Below are 24,665 nucleotides of genomic sequence, written 5' to 3'. Positions count from 1 at the left end.
AGACACCTCCCAAACGGGACATCGCCATAAAGATTGAACACGCTTGTTTGGTTCCACTTCATAAACCAAAATCGTGGATATTCCCATGGCTAGGAACATCGCCACACGATAACGGTTATCATCAAAATAGAGTCGCCACCTAGTTTATTAAAACTAGGAAAAATAGATAGAGATTCTAGGTACGGGAGCTAATAGTATAATAAGGGGAAGGTGTTAGGCACCCCTCATTGCCCAATCGTGAGACTGGCCCATAATCGTTCGACATACAATGTATATTTGCTTTATTTAATTCTAACACATAATCTGGTTTTTAGCCTTTAACAATTGATAAGGTGAGCCAGTACGATATTTGAAAGCATGCATCAAAATAAGCAGAAAACAAATATGTCCCAGCAAATAGATCCCTCGGCCGGTGAATTGATGTCACGGTTGAGGAATCCCACTGGATCGATGTATCGGCCGAAAGATTGATTCCCCAGCCGATGTTCTTCCTCACACGAGAACAAAGAGTTAATTAGAAATTAAAATACTATGATTAAAGTATAAAAATAGAAGATGAATCAAACCATGGGCCCCTGGGCCTTACCATGCACCTTGATCCCTCAGTGCTTGATTGCTTCAGATTGAGGGTGATTGACTGATCTTCTTCTCGAAACCCTAGGATTAGGGTTTGTACTTTGGGGTTTGATCGCTTAGGATGCGACTGCTCACAAAGGTTAGGCTTTTGTAGAGAAGATATGAAAGATAATTTCTACAGAGTTTGGAGCTATGAGATGGAGGAATTGAATCTTAATTTTGGAACTCTAAGGCCTCTTTATATAGGCAATTGGTGACTCACTTTGGCCAATCAAACGGCGTGAATCAATAAGGTAGTTTAGGGTAACAAGATCTCTAATTGAATCTGCTTTCGTAGCCCTAAAGAATCGGAAAAAGGCTGCTAGGGTTTTGGTGCGTCGATCAAACGACTGACAGAACATTCCAAAATTTTGGAAAAAGACGATCTGGCGGCCGAGGAATGGATCTGGTGGTCAAAGAATCAATCTTACGGCTGATAGATGTATTTTCCTAGAATGCTGTATTTCTGTCTGAAAGGCTATTTGGCTCTTAATCGGGTCCTTTAAGTGGCTAAAAGTATTCACCAAAAGTCCATTGGTTTACGAGAAGTCAATCAGCAATCACTGTATCCATTCATCATCGGGATGGTCCCCAAGGTGGGATTTGAAATAATCGTTAGGCCAAATTGGGGTGTCTACATCGGCGAGATCGACGCCCCAAGCTTCGAGGCACCAGAAGAAATTCTCAGCATCACGCTCGACCCCAGTTAGATGGATGAGATAGTGTGGGCAGCATGCCCTTTGGAAATTTCCGAATTTCCAAACGCGAGAGCCAGGAATCGAGGGAGCGCTTTTAGCTGGACGACAAGCGCTCGCAAAAATACAGAGTCGCCACTCGGGTTTTGAAGGTCCAACACCCAAGGAACCGTTTTTCGAAGCACCTGCCGCGCTATTTTGATTTGAAAAAGTTAAGGAACCAGTCCGTCATAACCATATCTGGGTTCAGGAGCCAGGTTACGAGAGGGGAAGGGTTTTAAGGCACCCCTCTCGCCCAATCTGGAGATTGGTCTCTACTTAAGCATTTTGTGAAAAAGTTTACGATTCTTCTTTTGCTACTCAATTTTTAGCCAATTAGGGCGGGAAAACAGTTAATCGGGGATTCAAAACTATAACATCTTGCAACATGTGATCAAAGATAATATGAATGGATGGCATGCTTGAAAGATAAACAAGATAAAACCCAAAACTGTTACCAGGCATCAAAACAGTGCGTTGACATGAATTAGGCACAGGCTGCAGCCAACTTGCATGCATGGCTCTGCCAGCATGCAAGTTAACTATCGCGCGACTAACTCATACCATCACGCGATGGTTATAACCCCCAACAGGTTGAATTTCATCTCCTTCTGGGCTCTGGAAGGACCAGTGCACACCCAGGATTCAAACCAAGCAGTTTATATATACTGAAAGGAAATAATTTATTACAAACGGAATGGATAGAAAAATAAGTACAAACCCCTAAACAGTGGAGGTATTAAACAATGGTCAAAGACCAAGTTGCCTATGCAAGGGCAACCACTGGAAACAGACAGACCATCGCGCGATGGAGTCACTTCATCGCGCGAGTGTCATGACTGGACTTCTAGGAATTGCTTTGCATGTCTGAGCTCTGAGACATGTTCAAGAGCAACCCAGGGGCATTCCAAAGCAAAATTACTAATTATTATGAGTTAAACTACAAATTTTAGCATGCAAGACAGTGGATCTGGTTTTAAACATGCTTCACAGTGAATTAAAATACTATGAAACAGAAAATAACTAGCATCCCATCCCCACGAGGACCGTCACGTGCTGACCCAAATAGTCGCGCAATAAAGTGAGTCCATCGCGCGTGGGTTTGTTTGTTACACGGCTCTTGTAACCCTGTTGACTTTAGAACCAGGACTAATATTGATTATCAGCCTTGGCTCTGCCAGCCCCCCTCAGGGATCAAATCAGTAAATAGTAAAGGAGTTATACCTTTGCTTAAGTGTTACGGAAATGGAGTGAACTAGGTGGTGTGGCTTGGAAGATGAGTGTATGGAAGTGGCTTTAGTAATGAAGTATGAGGAGTGTTTGAAAATGGTGTTGTCTTTCTTTCCTTGATTGATTTTTTTTTGTAACCCTTTGCAAGATGATCAAAGGGGGTATATATAGGAGATGAGAGAGTGCTTGGTGGGTGGCAAACAAGGTGTAGAGACCAGCCAACAAGGCTGGCCTTGGTTACTTGGTAGCCAAGGCCATCCCAAAAGGTGATGGGAGTGGTTGTGAGAGTGGTGCAACCCATGCACCTGCAGAACACTGTTTAATCGACGAAAACGGGGTTGCTCAGGACAGTGGCCCCCTGATCATCACAAAATCCGCCTGGAAAAAGGTGAAAGTGAGGGGTGTTGACCATCGCGCGAGGGATTGGGTCCATCGCGCGATGGTTTTACCCACCCACGCGATGGTCAACAGTCAAGCTTTGACTTTGACCAACACCTGGCAAGTAAGTCGTCGCGCGAGGAACCCAATGGGTCGCGCGATGGTCAACCCCTGGGGTCACGGTTTTGACGTAGGGTTTTAGGGTTCACGATGGATTTTGCTTACTCCAAGCTCAAGCCATTCCACTCTCAATACTGTTTTTGATCTGATTCATCATCGGGGAAACAAGAAACCGAAAAAGAAAGTAAATCAATTGGGAAACCAGATTGGGGTGTCTACAGTAGTCCCTTTTCGACGGCCAGCGGAGCACCATTGACTGATGCGGATAACGTCAAAGATTCCTAGACACCCATCCAATTTACTCAAAAGCCGATAAAATGGAAAGTGCAAATAAGTATATAAAAATACCGTGCACCAATGGATCGGAGAGCTGATCAACCATTTGAAGCAATTCTCCTAGGGAACTAGTAGATCGGACGGATGAATCGTTGCTGATTTTTGAAAATGGACAAATAGATCGTCGTTGATTGATAATCGGACGGATGGATCGTTGCTGATTTTGAAAATGGACGAATGGATCGTCGCTGATTGATAATCGGACGGATGGATCGTCGCTGATTTTGAAAATGGTTGGATAGATCGTCGTTGATTGATAATCGGACGGATAGATTGTCACTGATTTTGAAAATGGACGGATAGATCGTCGCTGATTGATGATCGGACGAATGGATCGTTGTTGATTTTGAAAATGGATGGATGGATCGTCGTTGATTGATAATCGGACGGATAGATCATCGCTGATTTTGAAAATGGACGGATAGATCGTCGCTGATTGATGATCGGACGGATGGATCGTCGCTGATTTTGAAAATGGACGAATGGATCGTCGTTGATTGATAATCGGACGGATAGATCGTTGCTGATTGATAATCGGACTGTGCGCGGGCAGACCACGGCTGGGGATTCAAAAAGTGCTCAATTTGAAAGTCATTAATTCATGACGACCATCAAAATTACTGCGGTGCCATACCCAAAAACGATGGGCGTTTTGCAGGAGAGATAAACCTGATTGGGCCGGTCCAGAAGCTGCATTGGGCCTGCAGGCCTAACCAAACCATCTCGCGACAAAGCCACTCCATCGAGCGAGGGTTCCCTGTTCGGGCTTGGGTCTGGAAAGAACCCCGACCCGGCCCAGACCTGTTTTCTTCCATACAATCGACGGGGACGTTCTGAAAACCGCTCAGAACAGTTTCAAACTCTCTTCTCCCTCAAAACCCCAACTCAAACCCTTGATTTCATCACGAAAATCGATAAGCCCACACTCAAACATATACCCATGGCGGATCACGGCAATGGTGGCGGTAGAGGAGAGGTTGTTGATCGTCCAGAGGACGAGGGAGGACCTATGAAGACTGAAACAGGAGATCAAACGGCAATGGAGGAGACCATGGGTGCTGGTGCAACGGCTACAGGCAGCGGTGATGGCAATCAAAGCCGTGAGCAGGAGGTTGGTGGTGCTGATGAGCGTCGCGCGATGGAGCCAGATCGTCGCGCAATGGAGGAAGCTGAGACGACGGGGTCTGTTGTTCGGCCATTGGACCCGAGGGTTGCAGTGGAAGGCTCGGTGGTGATCGGTAGTGGCTCTGGAGACGCCGGCAGCAGTGGTGCTGGTGGTGATGGCACTGAGCCGAGTGGGTCTCCGCCGAGGGACCTGGCGAGAGGCAATGTTGTGGCATCTGAGGAGGTAGAGACCACGGGGATCCCCTTCGCGTATAGAGAGGAGGATGTACTCTTCCGGCCGGCGGCCACATCATCAGGCCACAGGTCGATCACAAAACAGGATGTCGCCGAGCTTCTGAGTGATGAGCAACTTGCCCAACTTTTAGAGGACAACCCCGCAATAGGGGCTGCTGTTTTGGAGGCCCAGGAGGAGCGTGAGAGAGTGATAGCAGCTTCAGATGTAACATCCCTGATTTTTGGTCAGTAAAAATTTCGTTAAATATTTGAATTTTATTTGAATTACTTATTTTCTCTTGAGTAGCTATATGAATTCTTGTTAATTTTCGTCGTAGTTAGATTTTGGTCATTGGTTAAACTCTCGACTAGAAACCCTACTTAACCAATTTAGTTAGTTTCTAACCGACTACTTGGAGGAACCGAGCAACCAACTCACCTAGTTACTAGATGAACCTTTTGGACCTTTTGAACTTTTTGCCTTTACCCATTGGTCCATAATGGTTAGGGTAAATTTTGTCCATTGGACAATAAGTTTTTCATTATAATATTTGACTAAAAGTACATGTAGTCTTTTCAAAATCTTATTTTAAGTATAAAAGTACTTGTACTTCTTTTATCCATTGGTCTTTACCCGCTAGGAAAATTATTATCCATTGGGTAATAGCCCTAATCTTCTAACAAGGTACAAGATTTTATTTAAATAATCAAATATGGATTTTCCATGTGATTTTATGCATTAAAATATTAGGGTATAGCTAAACCCTAGATTTCTAAAAGTACTTTATTGATTAAACTAGTACTTGTACTCTATTATAATCTAATGGGAAGAAACCTAGCCTTTTTATTTTATTGGGGTACTTGGTACCATACCTATATTTAAATATAGGGCTTTTGTCACATGTTTTAAAGGACAACTTCGGTTATTTTAATATAAAAATTCCTTAGTTACTATTGTCCATTGGATAATAAAAGTTAGGGGATTTATTGTCCATTGGGTAATAGGTTGTTCTTTCAACTAAGTACATAGGTTTATTAAATTAGTCTTTTTCTTAAATCCCATGTGATGAAGTACATATATTTTATTATTAAAGTACTTAGTAGCCTTTAAGGCCTAAGATTCTTAAAGTACTCTTTTATTATTTTATATTGGGGTTTTGTACCCAATTGAATTAGTTTAATGGAAAATCTTTAGTCATATATTTTAATACCTATGTATATATAGGCATGTGTATATATGCATATTATATATAGGCCTAAATCTCCCTAGTGTACTCAATTTATTTTGTTTAATGGGGCATGTGCCTAATTAGATTTCTTTAATGGGGTATTTGGATTTGAAAATCTTATACTTTTGTATTTTATATTTTATATTATATAAGTGTACTTAAGAGAGAGAGAGAGAGAGAGAGAGAGAGAGAGAGAGAGAGAGAGAGAGAGAGAGAGAGAGGAAGGAAGAAAGAAGAAGATTTGGTGGTACCTTCCTTGCTCTTCCATGATCTTCCTACATCTTTCAAATCCATGGGTGAATATTCCTTCCTAGCTAAGAAACTAACCCTCCATTGTACTTCTAGGATTGTTTAAGACCAAATCTTGTACCATTGTCTCCTTTCCTTCCAACAAATCTTCCATAATCCAATCCTTGGTACAAATCCTAGCCATGCAAGCCTAGGGTTAGGCTTTGATCTTCCAAGATTGCATGACAAATGTCAAAATTTGTATTATGGTGAGGGGGGGGGGGAGGGGTGGGTTGGCCTTAGAGAGAGAGAGAGCGCTCAAGTTTTGGCTATAAATAGCAAGCCATTCCAAGCATTCAACTCACACCTTTCCAATCTTCAACTTCTCTCTCTAGAAATCCTTTGTTCTTTCTTTGTTCTTCATGTTCTTGTGTTGTTCTTGAGTCCTTCAAGAAACTCATCCAAGACCGCCACTAAACCGCCACCCGACCACCCTCCGATCCAAAAAGCTTAAGTAGTTTAATCAAGATTAGGTTTCGAGAGAGACCCTTCTCTTTCGAAGCTACCGGGAATTACCGTAGGAGGTTACTCCGTCCGATAGCCGACTTGCCTTTCGTAGTCGTCACTACCGCTAAGAAGTAAGGTAGAACCCCTTGCCCCTAACTCTACGTATAGAACCGTATGTTAGAAAGTAGAATACCTCTACTCACTTATCCTAAATATAAGTAGATTATCCTTAACGGATTTCGAAAGACAGAACTTATCGTTTGTTTAGAAGTATTTGTATTTTGATCTTTAAGATGATTATGAGTATGCATATATGAATTGCTTGTATTACTTGTGGTGTGATAAAGCATAAGTGATTTCACTCCAAGGGCGTCCGTACATGTGGCGTTATGCTATAAGTGGTCATTGAGCGTGATAAGTAATATAGAATTGGATGATCTTGTTAGAATGATTCATGCTTATTTTTGTCCTACCGCGGAGTCTTTGCATGTAACGAGACACGAGAATCGAGAAAGTAGAAACATGGCACCTAGGGTGTGATTAATGAAAGGAAATGTTTTCCGAGGAAGGAAATATTTTGAAACTACATAATGATCGGTTTTGAGTGGCATTATGTGAGTTGTGTGCGTGTGTAAAAGTAAGATTTGTGAAAAACCCAATGAGAACCCGGAGCGGCGGAATCATTGTGGGGATACTCGGGAACCTGGAGAGGCGGAACCGAGGGTTTAGTTTTTCGAAAACCCCAATGAGAACCCGAAGCGACGGAAATCATTGTGGGGATACTCAGGAACCCGGAGCGGCGGAACCGAGGGTTTAGTTTTTCGAAAACCCCAAATGGGAACCCGGAGCGGCGGAACCATTGTGGGATACTCGGGAATCCGGAGCGGCGGAACCGAGGGTTTTGAATAGTGGCTTGGTTATCCGCGGTACGGAGCCAATACAATTGTGTGCCAATGGGAACCTGGGACGGTGGAACCATTGTGAGGATACTCGGGAACTCGGAACGGCGGAACCGAGGTTGGGTGTGTTGAAAAATGATTTCGGAAATGATAAACGGTATATGAAAATGATGACACGGTCTACGACGAGTCGCGTAGGAGAAACTCAGAAAAATCTTGGACAACCAACGATAGTTGATTAACGAATATGGATGTGTCATTGTTAGCTGTGTATACATGTATCATGTGGAAATCGATGATTGTATAGCCTGTTGTTTGTCAGTTGAGGGTTAGCGGGTATGGGTTAATCTATTGAGCCTTTGTAGCTCACGGTGTTGCCTTTTTGGTGACCCTGGCATATTATATCAGTGGTGACGCTGGAATAATGTGTCAGATTTTGTAGATGATCAGGGTAAGCAGATCACCGTGGAGGCTTTTGGAGCTGAGGAGCTGGCAAGAATGGAAGAGCAGGTGGAGCTGTAGTTAGGAACCCTAGAACCCCCTCCATTTGTGTAAATATTGAACTATTGTGGGAGTTTTATTGTAATAACGAGCCAGACTCCATTTGATTTTATCAATAAAATGTCTTTTTAACGCACCCAAAATTCGGGGCGTTACATCAGAGGCTGCAGCGAGGGCCGAGAGGGAAAGAGCCGTTGAGGAGGAGGTTTTGAGAGACTTGGAGGTCGAGGAGAGAGCCGAAGTTAGGGTGCACGGGCCTAGGGTGATGGCGGTGACAGAGGCGGAGAGCCTGACATGTGTCCCGTTCATAGCAGAGGGGTATGAGCCACCCGTTCTTCACTTGTTTGTGCCGTCGGGTTTTGCGGCATACAGGCCACGGCGGACGGAGTACGACTCCGAGCTCGTCTTGAGAGACCCCGAGACCCATATTTCAAGCAACTGGACAGAGGTAACTTCCCAAAATCCCCCTTTGTAGTTTTAAATTTGCCCACTTGTGCTTGAATGTTAAAACGCATGCAGTAATTCTTGAAAGGAAAGACCAATATTGCAATATCTCATGAACTTGACATTCAATACCATGCATGCAACATAATAACTTGAACCAACCATCTGTTGCCAAATTGCATTAATTACCTAGAACTTGAGAATGAAAGCCTTACATGCTAACATACCCTCTTGTTGCTCGTATTATGTTTTATGTCTGACACAGGAGAGAGCGAGGCAAAGGGATATACGTGGCTTTGAAGGAGCATGTAGCTCTTTGGCATTGTACCAGGGTTTGCCTGCCAGGGTGAGGCAGTTAGTGGATGAGGCAGGCTTTGGTGAATTCATTCAGACACTTACCCCGGCCAGAAACGATCATGCTGTTCTAGTAGCACTTGCAGAGAGGTGGAGGGATACTACCAACACCTTTCACCTACCGCTCGGGGAGATGTCAGTGACACCTGCTGACTTTGCAGCGATTACCGATTTGAGAGTTGGGGGAGAGCCTATTCCATTTGACTCGGGCATTCACGAAGACTCACCCGCCCTGGAGTGGTTCTTGGGAGAGATGCCCAAAGTTGAGGAGGGGATGGCAAGGTACGGACAGTTCACCAGGTATCTTAAGAAGAAGGTGACGACTGAAGAGGAGGCGGAGCAGATGGCCTGGGCATACCTCCTGTACCTTTTCGGCGTGACCTTGTACCCGAATAGGCGCAGCAAGGTTCACTTGTCGTACTTGCCCATGTTGAGGGACTTGAGAACGGCCTCGCGCTTTGACTAGGGTGGAACGGCACTGGGCGCGGCCTATGGCTTCTTGGGCGACTCATCAAGGATAGAGGTGAGCACGGCCGGATATTAGAGAATCTGGGAGGTATGATTTCAATAGAGTAAAGCACAATTTCATATTATACTTATATTTATTCGATTGCACAACCTGCATGATTGTATTATTATTTGCACTGATGACTTGCTTTGCTTGTGAACCATGCAGCTTTGGGCCTACGAGGTTTTGAACATGTGCCGTCCAGTATCCAAAAGCCTGGACTTGGGGGTTCTCCCGCGTGCGCACATTTGGAGCAAGAAGAACATGGGAGAGAAGAAGGGGAGAGGTGACCTGAATGGCTTCAGGGTATACTTGGACGAGCTCCGACCCTCACAGGTATGACATGAAGCTTTGACTGAACAAAGTACATAACCCTTTGTATTGCTTTAATGCTGTAGCTGACCGATACTTGCATTGTTTCCCTATCACATGTACAGGTCGAGTGGGATCCTTAGAGGGTGGCAGGGCTTGAGCCCGAGTACTTGGCTAGGAGTAGGGTTGTGACGACGAGCAGAGTGTTGCTGGAGTCTGCCTTTGGTTGGCAGTGGTACTTGGGAGATCGGGTGACACGCCAGTCGCTTGGCCTTCCTGAGTTCCAGGTGCCTGGGCCACTTCCACCACGGGCCTCACACATAGGAGAGTACACACTGGCCAAGCTGGAGACGTTCACGCAGCCTCACACCGACCTGACATGCGACTTGCATCCTGACATGGACTACGCGACATACCAGAGGGAGCGTTTGGCAGGGCCACTCAGAGTCCAGGAGTTCAGAGAGGTTCGGAGTCAGGCTCATGGAGCTGCTGAGGAGAGGAGAGCTGTAGGGGAGAGACAGAGCGGTGGCGAAGGCCGTGTGAGACGAGGCCTGAGTGGACCAGTGAGAGGTGGGCCACCGGAATTACTGTGGAAGATAGCAGTGGTAGACTCTCAGGGCAATCCAGCAGAGCTGCACCTAGCACCTGCAAGAGTTGAGCCTACGCCGATCACCTTTCCAGTAAGATGTCGTTGTTTCCTTTCATTGCAAGTTACTAGAATAGAATCATCGTTGAAATACCCTGATAACTCCCAATTGACTATTGCAGGTACCAACTGAGTGGGCGAACGAAGCTGTTCGTCGCATGCTTGCGCTGGAGAATGCAGTAAGAAGAGCAGCAAGTGGTTTGCCAATGGACTTGCACTATCCAGCGCAAGCTTTTTCATCGGCGGCTCAGAGATCTCAGGTATACCCTTCAGAAAAACGATACATTCTTGCTTTTGATACTTGACATATACTTCCTTGTTTGACAGATATTATGCTTCGATAGCCATTGATTTGGAATTAATCATACCTGCTTTCAAACATACAATATGCACAATGTATACTAATGCATGAATAATTACAATGCAGGCACAAAGGCAGGCGGCTCCTAGGAGGAAGAGCGCTAGAGACCCTCCACAGAGGATACTGGCAGAGAGGGCTCCTTCTCCTTCGATCACTACTAGACGACAGACGAGAGGTCCACAGCCGACCGTCGCGAGTGAGGAGGCAGCCCGAGAGGCTGTGGCGCGCGTAGAGGAGCGGTACCAAATTAGGATGCGCCAGAGGCCCTCGCAAGACGAGCCGGCTCATAAGAAGCGACTAATCCTGCCTGAGGTTTCAGAGGACGAGGATGACGAGGAGGAAGAAAAAGAAGGAGAGGAAGAGGAAGAAGAAGAAGAAGAAGAGAAAGAGGGCTCATCTGATGACAGCGGCTCTGACGACACCGTGGACGATCCCGGATACAAGCAAGACCCTAGGGAGATGGATGACGATGACGGCGACGGTGACGGTGACGGTGACGGTGATTGGCTAGGAGAGGATTGAGGGCTACTGCGAAGCCTCATTTACTTCCTGCACTTTTGATTTTTGCTTTTGGGCCTGCGTGCCCAAGTAGATAGGTAGATGGCGGGCGAATAGGCCCCAACTGACATTTGATTGCTGTTTTGAGGCCTGCATGCCTTTCTTATTTGTGGGCGGATGTGCCCGGGTAGACAAAATGATTTTAATTGGCCGAAGTGTCAAACATGCAGTAGTTTTCTTTGCTTAACATGGATAGATCATAGTTTAGCTATAAAATTTGCATTTTCATGGTTTATTTACTCTTACAATAGATTAGAGTAATTAAAACTCACCACTAATACCGAACTTGCATTGATGACATGCTGAGATTGCCTACAGACACAAAAACATGTATAAATATGACCAATTCTGAAGAGAAATCAAGGATACGACCTAGGACATGACCAGGATACGAGGATACAGGAAATATAATGAAATATTGGGTAATAACTATCCAAAACTCCAAATACTCGAATCTTGATGAAACCGACGCTCCCGTGAGGTCAAATATGTACAACATGACTCGTACAAATCGATGGAATCGAAAAATACATTCCAGAGCAAAATTTAGACCCGAAAGTGCTAAAAGACTCAAAAATGGACACGAAATGCAAAACATGACTCGATTATGTCCCGGACTGAAACCAACACCTCCGTACAGTCACTTTAGGTTCACATGACCTGTACGGTACGAGAGAATGGGGTGAGAACCACTAAAACACATTTCGACTACCCGAAGTCCCAATTTGAACTTGAAATGAGCCATCGAAGGTCCAAAATCTTCGTTAAACGCGATATTCCGAATCCGACACTTGAACACAGTCTCATATAACGATAGTGACTTACTGGAACCATCAAAACTGCAAAACAACCATTGGAGCAAAAAATGACCAAAGTTGGTCAGTAGCTGCTGCAAACTGTCAAATTGCAGACTAAACCATCGCGCGATGGACTGGAAAGGTCACGCGATGGAAGAACCATCGCACGATGAAGCGAGACCATCGCGCGATGGACAATCCCTGCTAAGCCGCCTTTGTTTGACCAAACTTGAATCTGAGATGTTGAATGCCTTGTCACTGTCCTTGGCCGTCCAGAATACACCTGGGGCAGTTCATAGGTGTGCCCTTGCATTGAAGGGGGCAATGCCACCTTGTTTGGATATTTGCCTTGATAAAACGAGATATTTCATGATGCCTTGGCTATAAAAAGATATGCCCCTGGAAATGTGAGGCACTCACCCCCCCCCCAGAGCAAACACTTCTAACTCCCTTTTAATGGAAAATAACCTTCCAGTCTTGATCAGCCCGTGGCTAACAGCTTTTGTAGCCAGAGATTGGCTATCCTTTCGCTCTCACGGGCTGCCCGCTTTTCGTTTTCTTCGCAACGTGAGGGTCCGGCCCGAAATTCTGATGGCAGCACTACATTTCTGGGACCCAGAGGTTCATGTTTTTAGGTTTGGGGACAACTAGCTGTGCCCAACCGTGGAAGAATTCCAAACATATCTCCAGGGGTTTGGTTCGAGCATGATTGTCGTACCACCTTATTGGAAGAGCATGCCAAAACTTTTGCAATCATGTCTCGACATTTCAAGAGGAGCAGCCGAAAGTCTGTTAACCGAGGGGCAAATCAACATCATGCGTCTGATGGAGTGGTACGGGCCTGAAGGAAACACAGAGGACACCGCCTTGTAGGCCCGACGTCCATTTGCCCTGACGATCAGTGTACTGGCTGCTTACTTGCTAGTATCTCCGAATGGGCGAGTGAACCCTTCGCTGGTGAGCGTTGCCGCTCAAATGGGTACTCGAAGGAATGTGGTTCTGTTGGTTTTAGCAGAGACGTTCATGGGTTTGGATTTGGTTTTCATTGGCCAAACAAACATATTTAGCGGTAGTCCAATCCTACTGCAGGTAAATTCTCACTCGGCTCACCTTTTTCGAGTTTCACACACTTTCCTTTTACCTCATCTCTTGGTTTAGGCCATATTGAGACTCCTCACTTGTTTTCTCACCCAAGTTTTATATGACCCCTTACTTGTCTTTTACTCTCACCTATACAGCTATGGTTATCTGACAAATTGGGATTGCTCACGGCACCAGAGGCAAATCGGCCTCATCTGCCCGATCGGATGCATCAGCGCGGGATGATCTACCTAGAGATGTCCATAAACCAGTGGTACACGTTCACGAAGGAAATGCTCCTGAATGAAATCATCTGGAGGCACAAGGCCCTGGACATACCAGACATGGCTCTTAATTCTGCAGGTTTTGAGAGGATGGTGATAGCCGGGCTGACCGCTTTCACATTCTACATTCCCGGTCGCATTCTCCTTCAGCTAGGGATAAGTCAAGGATTGCACCGAGCCGGGATCGAAACTTTCAATATCCCCACATTCACTGCACAGAACTTGGCTGGATACGAGCGCAATTGGGGCCTGCGGCAACTTAGCGGAGCAGAACCAGACTTCAGCACAGAGCTCATGCATCGATACAAAGCGTGGCTAAGAAGGAAAATTGCAAGAAGACAAAGCGACGACTGACTCCTGACAGACTCCAATGATCTATAATAAACTGTGAGCCTGTTAAGGCCTCTAGCTTTTTATTCTATTTTTATGCTTAACTGTTTTAAAGACTTTGCTCAACTGTGTAATAGAAGTAGTAGTTTGAATAAAATTGAAAGATTTAAAACTTTCCCCTGTTGATCCAAGTGTTAAACACCACGCCGCTTTGAATATTGAAGATGATTCCAAAATGGTAAACCATGGATCATGTTGATGGAATGTGACCGAATCTCACGAAGAGATTGCCTACGTATCCTCTTTCAAAGAATCAGGTCAGAACGTAGTTCAAGCAAAGATTCGCTCATGTATTTTACCTCTCCTTTTACGCTCTAACTTTTGCCTAGTGCCGCCACTTCGGGTTTTCGGCCTAGCGAGCTTTTGAGTATTGCCCATTTATTTTTGCCTGAATCGCCTTCGTAGGTTTTCGATCCAGCAGGCTTGCTCTAATTTTTTTCTTATAACTGCCCACCCTTGTGGTTTTCGGTCCAACAAGCTTCTCTCAGGGGTAGTAATGTTTAAGTTGATCCAAGTTCACCAAAGTGGAAAATTCATTGCCGTCGAGATCTATAAGTTGAGCTACTCCCCCAGAAAGGATGGTCTTGATGATGTAAGGACCTGAACACTTCGGACGGAACTTGCCACGGAGATCAAATACGGGCGCCCGAATCTCCTTTGTAACCATGTCTCCTTCAACCAAGTCCCTAGATTTCACCTTCTTATTGAAAGCCCGTGCGATCCTTCGCTGATATCCCTAAACATGGTATAAAGCGCGGAGTCTCCTTTCATCGAAAAACATGAGTTCAACAAACCTCCCGTTGAGCCATTCAGATTCTGTGAGTCCACACTCTGCCATAATTCTCAATGACGGCACCTCAAGTTCAATAGGGAGTACTGCCTCCATCCCGTAAACTAAAGAATAGGGTGTTGCTCCTGTCGATGTTCGAATTGACGTACGATACCCCCAAAGCGCTAGAGGTAGTTGCTCATGCCAGTCCTGGGCCGATTCAGTAGACTTTTTGATAATCGTCTCAATGTTCTTGTTTGCCGCTTCGACAGCTCCATTCGTTTGAGGATGGTAAACAGTCGAAAGATGGACTTGAATTCCAAACTCTTCGAACAACTCCAAAACCCTGCCTTTGAAATGAGTCCCATAATCTGATACGAACGCTTGAGGTACATCATATCGATAGATGATGTTCTTTCTGATAAAATGGGCAACTTGAACTGCAGTTAGGGTTTTGTAAGATTCGGCCTCCACCCACTTGGTAAAGTAATCTATCGCCACCAAAATGAACCGGTGACCGTTCGAAGCAGACGGTCTGATCATGCTAATGACATCAATGCCCCACACGGAAAAAGGCCAAGGAGAAGTCATGCCAAAAAGGTTAGAAGGGGGAACATGCATTAGGTTGGCATGGATTTGTCATTTATGACAACGCCGTACATAATCCATACATTGAGATTCCATCGTGGACCAGAAGTAACCCTATCGCAGGATTTTTCTAGCAAGCATGACACCACTCATATGAGGACCACAGACTCCCTCATGAACTTCCTCCATTATCCTTGCAGCCTCAGAGCCATTGACACAGAGCTTGTGCATCCCACAATGGGATCTCTTGTATAACTTCCCTCCACAAAGGATGTATTGGGCCGCTATCCTTCGTAATGCAAGTTGATCCTTATTAGAAGCTTCAGGCGGATACTCCCCACTTTCAACAAAATTCCATATGTCGTGGTACAAGGTAGGCCATCATCCACATCATTGATGGCGTTGACATATTGATAGGCAGGACAGTCCCGCTGTTCGATCAAGATAGGGCAGAGTTTGACACCCAAAGGAAGTTCGACCAAGGAAGCCAAAGTTGCCAAGGCATCAGTGAATTGATTCTTCAAGCGGGGAATATGAGTGAAAGTAACCCTATTGAAACAAGGAATGAGATCCTCCAAGTCCTTATGGTAAAGTTTCAACTTTTCTTCGTGAACCTTCTAGTCCCCGTTGGCTTGAGATACGACAAGATTAGAAACACCAATGACCTCGAGTTTTTCCACACCGAGGGTAAGAGCGGCCTCCATGCCAACAATACAGGCCTCATATTCAGCTTGGTTGTTTGTGACATCAAAGTTGAGCTTGAATGCAAATGGAATGTGAGAACCATCAGGCGTAATCAACAATACTCCAATCCTATATCCCTTTTGGTTGGCTGCTCCATCAAAGTAAAGTGTCCACACGTCTTCGGCAACTGTTAGCACTTCCTCATCTGGGAACACGAAATCTGAATCCTCCGGCCCATCAACAGGATGATCGGCTAAGAATTCTGCAACTGCTCGTCCCTTGACGGATTTTCTTGTAACGTACTTAAGATCGAATTCTGCCAACAAGAGTAACCAATGCACTAACTTACTAGTAAGTGCTGGCTTCTCAAACAGATACTTGAGAGGATCCATTCGAGAAATCAACTTCACTGGATAAGCCAGCATGTAGTGTCTCAACTTCTTAGAAGCCCAAACAAGAGCCCAACATGTCTTCTCCAGAGCTGTGTGGCGCTCTTCACACCCTACCATCTTCTTACTTAAGTAATAAATGGCCTTCTCGACACCCCTATCTCCTTCTTGAGCTAGTAAACACCCTATGGACGAAGGATGCACAGATAAATAAAGTATCAATGGCTTCCCAGGAATCGGCGGCATAAGGACCGGAGGATTCTGCAAATATTTCTGCATGGACGTAAAAGCCGCTTGGCACATGTCTGTCCATACAAACAAAGTATTCTTCTTTAGAAGATGAAACATCGGCTTGCAAGTCAAAGTTAACTTGGCGATGAATCTGCTGATGAACTGAACCTTCCCCAAAAAGCTCCGCACTCCCTTTTCAGATTCTGGTGGCTTCATTTCAAGTACAGCCTCAATCTTTGACGGGTCAACTTCAATTCCACGGGTAGTGATCAGAAAACCAAGCATTTTACCTGCCGTGACCCCGAAAGTGCACTTCTGCAGATTGATACGCATTTTGTACTTACGGAGATGTTCGAAGAACTTTCGAAGAACATGTACATGCCCCTCATGAGTTTTCGACTTGGCAATCATGTCATCCACATAGACCTCAATTTCTTTGTGCATCATGTCGTGCAAAATGGTGGTAGCAGCGCGCTGATAAGTAGGAATGGCATTCTTTAAACCAAACGGCATGACCAAATAGCAGTAAGCCCCCATTCAGTGATGAATGTCGTCTTCCCACGGTCTTCTAGTGCCATGAGAATTTGGTTATATCCTGAGAAGCCATCCATAAACGAAAGCATGGCATGGCCTGCCGTATTGTCAACAAGTACATCAATATGCGGCACGAGAAAATCGTCCTTAGGGCTTGCTCTATTCAAATCCCTGAAATCGACACATACTCGAATTTGTCCATTCTTCTTAGGAACCGGCACAATGTTGGCAACCCAGGTGGGGTATTGGGAAACCATAAGGAATCTAGCGTCGATTTGCTTAGTGACTTCATCCTTGATCTTCTGCACCCAATCTGGTCTCATTCGTTTTAGCTTCTATTTTATAGGTTTGGCATTTGGCAGTAGAGGAATTCGATGCTCCACTATCTCTAGGTCAATGTCGGGCTTGTCCTGATGAGACCATGCGAAAATGTCACTGAATTCCGTGAGCAGTTCTTTGAAATCATGATATTCCTTAGGAGACAAAGTGGAGCCCACCTGAACCATTCAGGGATCGTTTTCATCTTTCAAATTTAAAGAAAGTACTTCTTCTTTTAACGGCTGAGCATGCCTTTGATCTTCCCTGTCGATGAAGGCACGGACTTCCTTGGGAATATCCCCATCGAAATCTATCCCTTCATCGTCAGGGTCGACACGGTTTATGTATAAATCATCAAAGTAGTCAGAAGTGGATTCTTTCATTCCAAAAGGCCCTTCGGGGCAACCAAGTACAGCAGAATCAAACTCAAAATAAAAGCTATGACGTGGAGGGCCCAGAGGCACAAACACCGACTCAAAGCTAGACTCCGTGTCAGACTTAGATTCAGACACATCATCAATGCAAGTTAAGCGTGGTTTAAAAATGTAATTTTTAAGGCTACCCTTGGCTTCTGTAATAAGAGAGATGGGATCCTCAGAGGTATCCGGCTCGAGCATGAGCACTTCGGCTTCTCCAGCTTCCTCGGCCAAACCCACTTGGGAGAACTCGTGGAACAGCTGCTCTAAGCTTCCCTGATTGAAAGATCCCAGCCAGTCAGTCTTGATCTTAGGCTGATTGAGCTTTTTCTTGAATTCCACCCTTGCCGGCCCCTCATCACTATCCGACCAGATATCGTTAGCGAAAGTCTTAAAACTCGGTAGTAGTTTCCCAGTCTTTTAGTCGATAAGGGGCTCAGCCTGCCCTGTGTAAACAGTGTTGCCTTTCTCGCAGACGAAGTAGCTGTCGGGATCACCATGGAGAGTTCAAAATTTTCCCGTACATTTCCTTCTTTTGGCATCGTTGGCTGAGGCGATATACCCCAAACCAAAGCGGCCCTCATAGGAAGGAAAGGTAGGGAACTCCGGGATCCCTTGCTGGTGAATCCCTAAGCCCAAACCAGGTAGATAGGACATTCTTCTCATAATATCCAAAGCAACAGAGCTTATGACAAAGTCCCTGTCCACATTAATGGCCAAAACGGAGCCAGATGTATCAAAGGAGAAGCCTCCGAGATCCACGTCATCTTCGCCATGCATGATTCCAAAAATCGGGGTACCATCCTCCTTGAGCGGGCGAATACCCGAGTCCCCACAAATTGTTAATGTGCCTGTAGGAAGTCCCAGCATGACCTTTTGGTGGAGAGTTGATGGCACAACCATGATGTCAAATCTGTGGAGCCATGGTCTACCAAGCAGAAGATAGAAAGTGGCAGGGATGTCAACAACATGGAATTCAACATCCATTTCAAAGCCCTCAGCATCGAGCTTGAGCATCAATGTACCCTCAACCACGGGACGAGTGTTGTCGTATGCCTTAACAGCCATATTGGAAGGCGCAAAGTCCTTTTTGGTCAAACCCAGATGGTAAGCCACTCTCAAAGGGCAGACATTGATCGCTGAACCATTGTCGATGAGAACGGTTAGAACCCAAAGCCCTCGGCATTTGACGGTGATGTGCAAGGGGTGATTGTGATCGACCCCTTCAACTGGCAGGTCCTTATCAGTAAAGATCACGGTGTGCTTAGAGGTAGGTGGGAGGATGAGAGATATCATCGCTTCGGGAGTGATATCAGCTGGAATCTCAAGATGGGCAAGAGCGTGGCAAAGTTTCTGTCGGTGCTCACGGGAAGAACAAATTAGTGCCCAGATTGACATGGCAGCGGGAATCCGCTCAAGTTGTTTCTGAATCATGTCCGCATCAATGGAGCCAGCAGGTACCTCAAGCGGTGCAGACCTTGGGAAGGTAGAGGGCTCGTTCCTTTGGTTAGAAGGGTTGGACGAGCTTCCAGCCTGTAGATTAGCCGGCTGAAAAATCCGTCCACTCCTCGTAACGTTGTGAACGTTTCCCAAGGAGGGCACGACCTGAGGGTCTTGATCAATATCCCAGAGATCAGCAGGGACTTCACCTAGCTTGCGCTTCCCTTTGTCGGGCGCTCTTGCCATCGTAGGAACTTCCAAGTCTAAACCCAAATCCTCGGTCAAGTCCTTTACCAAAAGTGTATCCCAAAAGTCCAGGTCCTTGACTGCCGCAACCTCTGCAACAGGTTCTGTGTTGGTGATGAAGGGAACATCCCAAAGTCCACTATCAACCAAAGAGCGATTGACCATCCAAACTTCTGCCCCAACTTGAACATTAACTATATCATCGACATCCCAGAGATCGGCTGGCAGGATAAGGCCTATCATCATGATAGTGCAGTCTTCCATAGCCAGAGAAGGAACCATTAGACGTGGCGATCCTTCATCAATAATGTAGAAAGTGGAGTCACACTCGATATCAGATATCGAACTACTGAGCCTGTCGAAGGTAGAAAGGCGGAAACATTCCCCCAAGACCTGAGGATCTTCTTGAACGAAATCGTCCTCCACAAAGTGGGTCATGTAATCTGGTAAAGCATAGCCTTGAAGAGGATTAGTGTCGAAATCCAACGGAAACTGCCAGGTGGGTTCAGGATTCCAATAGTATTCCTCTTCAGGAAGCATAGGTTCAGGTTGTTGGAACAGCATGTACAAAGAAATACCATCCAAAGGATCGAGCATTGCCTAGTCATGTCCGACTTGCCATTCCTCGTCCGAAGCCTGGTCCTGCTGAGGGAGCGGGAGATACTCGGGGTGTAACGGGAAACCTTCTAGCTCGAGCTGGTCCCATTCTTGGATTATAGGAGCGGCGTAATCATTACTGTCAGCTATGGACCAACCCACGGCTTGCATGCTGAGCTCAGGCTCTTGCTCAAAGTATGACGGTAGTGCAGCCCTGAACTGGCTTTCAAAATTCTGAGAAATTTAGGATCCCTTATGACCGGGATAGGATCACGACGAGACGAGGTGGGGCCAAGTCGTACAGGCTGAATGGGGTCATCATGGAGATCACCCATGATTTCGTTGAAGAGATCGAAGCCTGACTGGAGAAGTTGAAGGCTTGGATTAGAACGAGAAGGTTCTCCAATGTACATGAGTTCTGCTTCTGACTCCAAAGGCATGGGTACAACCAGTTTGGGCTTGTTCACTGGGATAACATGGTTAGTGGGGTTGAATATGGTGGAGCAATGGTCGATTTGAGTGGAGCTGGAGGATATATGGTTGATTCGTGGAGCAGCATTGTGCTTTGGCATAGAGTTAAAGAGGATGTTTGGTTTTTTAGATGGTGGAGGTGGAGCCTGAAGGGTCCCTTCATCTATAAGATCCTGAATCTCATGATGGAGACGGAAGCAGGAATCTGTAAGATGACCAGCCCCTTGGTGATAGGCGCAGTAGAGATTGGCTTTGAAACTGGGTGACGGATTTTTGGGTAGAAGAGTTGGATCAAGGGGTTTCAAATGTCCTGACTTGATTAATTTCTCCATAACAGAGGACAAAGGAGCCTCAAATGCGGAGAAACTGCGAGGTTGGTTACGAGGACAGTTATTCTGTGGAGTCTGCACTTGATTGACATTGGCAATCTGATTGGCAGTGTTGGATGAGGCGTTAGTGCCACTGTTTGCTGCGTTGGAGAAAGTCCCACCCCCGAATAGTGCATTAGTGTTGCCAGAGTATGGCCGAGGTTTTGATTTCGGAGGGTTAGAAGATTCTCCTTTTGATAGGATGCCACTTTGCAGCGCATCCTCGATGGCCAGGGCGGAGTCGAAGAAAGTTGCAAAGTTCGCCGATGCTTGAACAGGAACCAAATGCTTAGCGTAATCTGGCTGAAGATTGCGGGAAATGATGCGGAGTTGATCCCTCTCACTCGGACGTTGGTCATTAGGGCAGCCTTAGCCCTCCACCTCTTGACAAAGTCTGCGAAGGACTCTTTGGCTTCCATCTTGGTAGATTCAAGCTCCCGAGTCATCACTTTCAAAAAGGAATTATAACTGTACTGCGAAATAAACGCAGCAGCAATATCCCCCCAAGTCCTTCTCTTGGCAATGTCGAGTGACAAGAACCAATGAAAAGCTAGGCCGGAGAGAGTCTGAGGGAACAACTGTGACATGGCTTTGGGCTCGACAGACAAGAGCTTCATAGCAGCGTAATAACTATACAGATGAGTCTTAGGGTCACCACTGCCGTCAAACTTGGCTAGGTCTGGCATTTTGAACTTGTCGAGAAGCTTAGCATTGGGATACAAACAGAGACGGTCCAGGTCAATTTCCCCGGCACTGATCCTTTCAGATTTAGAAACAGATTCCTCGATCTTGGTGATTTTCGCCATAAGAGCTGCCAAATCAGGATTTTGACTAGGCCTAACAATGGCAGGGTCAAGGTTTGCAACTATTGGACGAGTTTCTCTCGGATTGGGCTGAACTATGAGCCGCCCAGCATGATTCGGGTCCTCGACAAAGATAGGTTCTGCATGAACATCCTCATCGACCTCACCTCCCATTTCTGCTGCTGGTGGAAGACAAGTGTTGAAGAGGTCATTCAAAGGGGTAACATTGGGATCTGTCTCAGCAACCCTCTGTTGCATGGTGGCGATGCTATTCTGAAGGCTTGTGAACATTGCTTCCACAGTGAGCGATTGAGGTTGCCATGACCGGCGTTTCAGAAGAACTTGATGCAGATGAAAGGGTTGGCGATGTCGGGGGTTTAACTTCTTGGAGAACTGAAGGCGAGCCTGACTAAAGAGTAGCCAACAGAGAACGTGGAGAGTCTTCCGTTGTGACTGACTGGGATTGCAACTTGACTAGCCTTTGAACCGGATTCTGATGCAGACGTTCCCAAGTGGGTTTGCCTTTCTGCTTCGATACTCTTCATGGTGGTGCAATGATTCAGAACTTTGCTTGCAGTAAAGTAAGAAAAGGCTTAATCGGGGTCCTGCAATAACTTTAATCTAAATAAAAGACTAAAGCGAAAGCGCAATCACCGTCGTCAGTGTCACCCTAGACTCTAGATCTAAAAGAGAAATCTATCTCAAAATGTTCGGACACTGCCAGAATCCTCGAAAATCTTTTTCGAGGGTGTATCCTTATTTGAATCGACTAACACTAAGAGATGCCAAACTAACCTAAGCCTTTAACTATTCCATTCCCGAAGTTTCAACTTTGAACTTGGAACAACTCAGTGTAAATGACGTGATACTGGAACCGGAGCGGCGTAGGCGGCACAGCGCCATAGCCTAAACGGTGTACGTGCTTTGCACGATAACCAAAGTGGTGTAAGCATCACGACATTATCCTTCGTTGTTCCTTGCTTTCTATTTGAAACCTCGATTGGGTTTTAGACAAAGGTTTAGAAAGGTTTGATATCCCAAAGCCTCGCTGATCTAAGGACTTTGAAAATTAGCAACGTGCATCATCGAGATGCACGACTCTTCATCGGGTCTGAAGTAGTGTCCTTACAATTTAAGACAGACTCGAAGACTTGAGAACCTAGAAGCCGCCGTAAACATGCTCCTACGCAAGCGGTATGTATGTACATTGCATGCGATAAGGAAAGTAGTAACACGAAAACAGTATATGGGGGTTAGATGCAAGTAAATCTTACCCTGTGGGTTCCTGTCCTAGTTTGAAAGTGCTAGTGCTTTGTATATGCAAAGGCTGGTTTTGGCTTGTAACGGGTTCCTCAGACTAAAGCCAAGATATACCTCGCGCTGCCTGCGTAACCGCAGAGCAACAGTCAAATGGTAGAATGACTCATCATCGTCGAAGGTTGTTGGTCATTCGGGGTCCTCGGGCTCCGGTAAACCGTGCCGGATTGCCAAAACGATCCAACGAGGCTTTATCCCACATCGATGCAAGTGAAGAGGGCCGAAGATTGATTTAAGAAAAGAAGAATCACAATATCACAAAATGCTCTTTCAAATTTGGCTCACTTTATTTAGTCCATTTAAAAGGAAAAATATACAAACGATCAATCGGAAATGTCCCAGATTGGATTGGCCGGACACGAGGTCCTATTAAATCACCATCCGACCTTCGGCAGCGCGAAGCTCACCGTTCTGACAGACTTTTAAGGGATTGTTCATAAATGTATTTAAACTTTTAAGCATGGATTAATAATGGTTCGATCCCCAGCAGAGTCGCCACTGTGGGCAGCATGCCCTTTGGAAATTTCCAGATTTCCAAACGCGAGAGCCCAGAATCGAGGGAGCGCTTTTAGCTAGACGACAAGCTCTCGTAAAAATACAGAGTCGCCACTCGGGTTTTGAAGGTCCGACACCCAAGGAACCGTATTTCGAAGCACCTGCCGCGCCATTTTGATTTGAAAAAGTTAAGGAACCAGTCCATCATAACCATATCTGGGTTCGGGAGCCAGGTTACGAGAGGGGAAGGGTTTTAAGGCACCCCTCTCGCCCAATCCGGAGATTGGTCTCTACTTAAGCATTTTGTGAAAAAGTTTGCGATTCTTCTTTTACTAATCAATTTTTAGCCAATTAGGGCGGGGAAACAGTTAATCGGGGATTCAAAACTGTAACATCTTGCAACATGTGATCAAAGATAATATGAATGGATGGCAAGCTTGAAAGATAAACGAGATAAAACCCAAAATTGTTACCGGGCATCAAAACAATGCGTTGACATGAATTAGGCACAGGCTGCAACCAACTTGCATGCATGGCTCTGCCAGCATGCAAGTTAACTATCGCGCTACAAACTCATACCATCGCGCGATGGTTATATCCCCCAACAGGTTGAATTTCATCTCCTTCTGGGCTCTGGAAGGACCAGTGCACACCCAGGATTCAACGAAGCAGTTTATATATACTGAAAGGAAATAATTTATTACAAACGGAATGGATAGAAAAATAAGTACAAGCCCCTAAACAGTGGAGGTATTAAACAATGGTCATAGACCAAGTTGCCTATGCAAGGGCAACCACTAGAAACAGACGGACCATCGCGCGATGGAGTCACTTCATCGCGCGAGTGTCATGACTGGACTTCCAGGAATTGCTTTGCATGCCTGAGCTCTGAGCCATGTTCAAGAGCAACCCAGGGGCATTCCAAAGCAAAATTACTAAGAGTTATGAGTTAAACTACAAATTTCAGCTTGCAAGACAGTGGATCTAGTTTTAAACATGCTTCACAGTGATTTAAAATACTATGAAATAGAAAATAACTAGCATCCCATCCCCACGAGGACCGTCACGTGTTGACCCAAATAGTCGCGGAATATAGTGAGTCCATCGCGCGTGGGTTTGCTTGTTACACGGCTCTTGTAACCCTGCTGAC

This window comes from Rhododendron vialii, chromosome 7a, assembly GCF_030253575.1.
Source record: "Rhododendron vialii isolate Sample 1 chromosome 7a, ASM3025357v1".
NCBI lineage: Eukaryota > Viridiplantae > Streptophyta > Magnoliopsida > Ericales > Ericaceae > Rhododendron > Rhododendron vialii.
Note: the sequence above shows the minus strand (reverse complement) of the source record.